The following is a 4,392-nucleotide window of genomic DNA, read 5'->3' as shown; positions in this document are numbered from 1 at the left end:
CCCGCCCAACGCTACTCCCACCCCACAAGGTTTCCAGCCGCAGTCGAAAGAGTCTCTGAAGCGTTCACCCGCTCGGCGGCGGGCTCACCACCAGCTCCTCCTGGTCGCTCCTTCGAAGAGCCTTAACCGCCAATGTGAGGGCGGAGACGCACACCTCTGCCCTCCACCACCACCCAGCTAAAACCACCTCCTAATTGCCATGCAAGAAATTAGGTTTGCACGAAAACCATTTGACAGCGTCAGTCACTTTTTGGGCTCTATTAATAACTCTCTAGGAGCAGGTGTGCTTAGGGTCCCGAAGGCGCAGCATGGTGTGGGCAGCCAAGCCCGCCCTGGCCTTGCGGTAAACAGGAAAGCTTAGCGGCTCCGTGAAGCAACAGCCTTTTCTTTCTTCTTCTTCTTCTTTTTTTTTTCTTGCGAGCCAGTGCAAGAAAATATAAAGGTACGCAGTGAAAATCATTCATAAGATATTGCAATAAATCCCAGAAGTGTCGTACATTCGTTGATTGCAAAAGGAGTATTTTTAGTTACTGTGGATATAGCCAAAACACGCACACAAAAAGAGAAGTTAAACTACAAGTGATAAAAATACATGACACTGCATTCCAAATTCCAAATGCCAAATTACTCTCCAGAAACTCACACAAACAGAAGTCTGCCGGTGCATTGCTAAGCTAGCGCGGGCAGTTTTATTCACTGCTCTTCCTCAACACGTTGCCTCCTCTCATAGAACTAGAAAGTGTGGGGGGAATGAAACGTGGCATTGGTGATCAGAAGTCTACCCGAGAGTTGTTGAAATGTTTCAAGGTAACATAGCAAATGCGATAAAAGTGGAGTCATCGAGGCGACAGCAATTCCAGCAATTCCCAGGACTGCAGAGGCAGCTCGCGTCCAGTAGCTCCGCGTTTCCCTCGTCTAATTCCACACGCCGCTCGCTCGCAGTGCAAGTTTAAGCCCTTACCCCACCTCCCCCGGTCTTTGTCTATAGGATTTCCCAGAATAAGCGCCTCTTCCTCGACCCACCACAGCTTCCGCTATCTCCCAACCCCAGACGGGTCTACAATGGGAACCTAACCCTTTTCCAAACTTTGCTAAGTCACAAGCGCGCCAAGAACAACCCGATCCGGTTGGTCTCCTTAGTAGCCCAGAGATGCTTGTTTTCAGCACCCAGAGACAGATGTTTTAAAAGTGTTCGTTTTGCTTCATTCCGTTTTAAACATTTGTTCCTGCCTCTGAAGACCTCCCGCCGCGATGCTCCTCCGCGCGCTCTCCCTACCTGGCTCAGGCTGGACGAAGCTGCGTTCGGGGAGCTCCGGGTCTGCACGGCGCGCTCGGCATCTTGCTGCTGCCCCCGACTGAGCGCGCCGCGTTCTCAACTTACTCGAGTCGCGGTCCCCTCCCTCCGCAGCCGCGCACTCCAATGGCCAGCGCGCTCGCCGCGGCCCTGCCGACCGGTCAGCTGAAGTCGCCGAGCGCCCCGCTGAGGCTGAGTGGCTTCTTTAGGAAGAGACAGGGAGGAGTGAGTGCCTCAACCCCCCACGCCCTCCGCCCGCGGCTGGGGGCCTCAGGATCAGTGCTGCTGAGACTCACTGTCCAGGAAAGATCTGGGGCAGAAACACACACACAAGAAGAGCCCCTCCTTCCCCACGGGCAACCAAAAAAAGGAAAAAAAAAAAAAAAAAAAAAAACAACCCGAAAAGGGGCGGAGCCTGGTGCCCCCAGGACTCTTAGTGTGTAAATCTCGGCCCTCGCCCTGCAATCCGCCGCTCCCGGGCGGTGGAGACCGTTCTCCCGCGCCTTAGAAAAGGGGGGAGGTGAAGAGCTGTTGGAAGCTTTTCTCCAGAAAAGTCTTAAGGGACAGAGGACGGCCTGGCGTGTGTAGTGCACCTCTCTGGTCCCCCAGCCCCGCAGCCCTTGGGGGATTGGAGTCCGGTGATTGTGGCCGGGCTCCGCCCTCCTCTCCGGCCCCGGCCGCGTCTGCGGAGGCAGGGGAAACAGGCGCCGCGACCCCGCGAGTCCCGGCTGCGTTCTGGGGAAGGAGAGGCTGGGAAGGGGCTGCCAGAGGTATGGAGGAGGCGAGCAGCCTGGGACGGAGAATGGCCCGGGAGGTTCCTCCCCTTCTGCCCGCCTCCATCTCTCACCCCCATCCCGCTGCTGCCTCGAAACTTGCGGTCTGAGGGGCAGAAAGTGGCGTTCTCGGGGCGCTCAGTGAAATGGGCCAGCTCCGGGCGAGGTGTTGGGCGGGGGTTCCCCTCACTCAACTGGGCGCAAAATCAGGCCTTGTGTCCTAGATTCTGGCCAGTGGTGAGGTCTTTGAGGAGGTGAGCAGCTGCCGGGGCCCGAGAGATTTAAACAGCTGGGCAGCTCAGGAATTTCCAAAGGGGAAGAGCTGCCGGGCCCGATCAGCCTAGGGCCTGCGGCTGCCCAGCTCGGGGCCAGCGCGCTTCTCTCCCTTTCTACTTGAGAGGCCCCCAAGCCTCGCCTCAATGCTCACAACTCGCCCGCTCTTTCCTTTCCCTTGGATGCTACTTCAGAGCGTGAGACTGCGAGGCGGCCTGGGTCAGCTCCGCCTAAATGATAAGCTGAGGGCACTTCTGACGGCCCGCCTGCTTCAAAGATGGTTTCCACCCAGTTCCTGGTCGCACTGGCTTCCCATCCTGACAGATGTGAACACAAAACTTCTCCGTTGTGCAGTTTCAATTAACACAGTACAGACACACCCTGTACCTGAATGACTCAGAAGGAGCCTGAATGAATAAACAACAGACTCCTGGCTTCTGGGATCTTACGACTTTGCAAAGGAAAAAAATCAAATGACAGTTAATACACAGTTGCCCGAAAGCTCTCATCAGCAGCGTTGCACCCAGCACACACCCACAAATTTAACAGCAGTAAGTGCGAACGACATAGAAACTAAGATAACTGTCCTCTATACTCTAGAATAGACTTTGATTGGGTCTGAGAATGTATTTCACTTAAAATGGAAGATATGTTGTGTCTACGCAGCACAACAAAATGTGTGGACTTGGCAAACTTCACCTCACCCACTAATTTATGAGTTCTTTAAAGGGAAAGGAATTAAAGTAAATTGCACACTCAGACTATATCAGACGTGGTAGATTATCTAATTTAACACTACTACTCTATGAAGCAAACATTGTTGGTCATTTTGTTGATGAAGGAAATGTCAGGCAGTTTAAGCCACTAGATGTCCCAGCTAATGAGTGGCTGAGCTAGGTTCCAAAGCTCAAATACTGCAGATGCCATGTCAAATGCCTTCAGTAAACAGTTAAGGTGTTCTGTATGTATACAACGGTTTGACAAATGAAGTCCTTTAAAACCGCTTCTTTCCTGACTATGCAAGTGTTACACATATTAACACATTTAATCCTTACCATGACCCTGCAGGTTAGGTACTGTTAATATCCTAATTCTACAAACAAGGAAACTGAGTTCCAAACATATTAAGCAACTTGGTTCGCGTGGGCTTTGACCGTAGACAAGCTGCACATTCTTAACTGCTGCTCTAAACCACCACGATAAACCTCAACCATGTCAAAGATTTGTGTGAGGGAAGTCAGTCCTTTTCTTGTGAATAATGTTGGTGAGGACAACATTCAATATTGATTCAACATTTAGAATCAAACACTTTGCAGATGATTACTTAGCAATATTCATCCTTAGTGCACAGCTATGAGATATAAAATATAGATGACCACTCAGGCAAAATTAGAAAGTAGGCAAAGTGATTTGCCACAACGGCTTCCCTGCCAGTTTCAAGTCTCTGGTTCCCACACGTGTCTCTTCCCATTACTCTCATGAGAGCCCCCCAAGAACTGCATCTTCAAAAAGCTGTTAGTCCAGCTTCCTTTCCGCTGCAAGTCCAATGTTCCTCCCTTACTTCCTGGCATGCTGAGGTTACCATCTGATGCCCATCACATTGAAGTTTCTGATTTCAAAGCAGCTTTGCTGTTCTTTTTGCATGCTTTAGTGTCTCTCTTTAAGGGTTGCCAGATAAAATACCATTCAATATTTGGGACATATACTGAAAAAATTGTCGTTTTAATCTGCAATTCAGATTTAACTGAGTGAGCTGTATTTTTATTCACTAAATCTGGCAACTCCACTCTCTTTCCTAAAGGCTCCATTCACTTTCCAACTCCCTCTCCTGCCCCTAGTCCCCTATAAAGATCCAACTCTCTCCTTACTCATTTGTTCATAGGAGAATAACTAGCCTCCGACTTCGTGGAGAAAAGAGTAACACCACTTATAAATTTCAGCTTAATAATAACTTCACCCACCCTAACCTCCTTCCCACAGCTCTGCTCCTTCTCTTGCCTGTATCACCATGCTGCTTCCTCCAAATTTTCTAAGACAATTATCTTCTCTCTT

General features: G+C 50.4%; 1 protein-coding gene across 1 annotated transcript in view; it reads right to left on the bottom strand.

The window, feature by feature from the left end:
* The window catches only part of S1PR1 (sphingosine-1-phosphate receptor 1), a 4,881-nt gene extending 3,263 nt beyond the window's left edge, over nucleotides 1-1,618 (bottom strand). The window contains exon 1 of the mRNA XM_007449622.1: nucleotides 1,277-1,618. The gene's annotated coding sequence lies outside the window, so the exon portion shown is untranslated. The remainder of the gene's footprint in view (nucleotides 1-1,276) is intronic.
* Between the last annotated feature and the right edge of the window lie 2,774 nt (nucleotides 1,619-4,392).

Source organism: Lipotes vexillifer, unplaced genomic scaffold, assembly GCF_000442215.2.
Source record: "Lipotes vexillifer unplaced genomic scaffold, Lipotes_vexillifer_v1.1 scaffold445, whole genome shotgun sequence".
NCBI lineage: Eukaryota > Metazoa > Chordata > Mammalia > Artiodactyla > Lipotidae > Lipotes > Lipotes vexillifer.
This window is presented reverse-complemented; position numbering and strand designations above follow the sequence as displayed.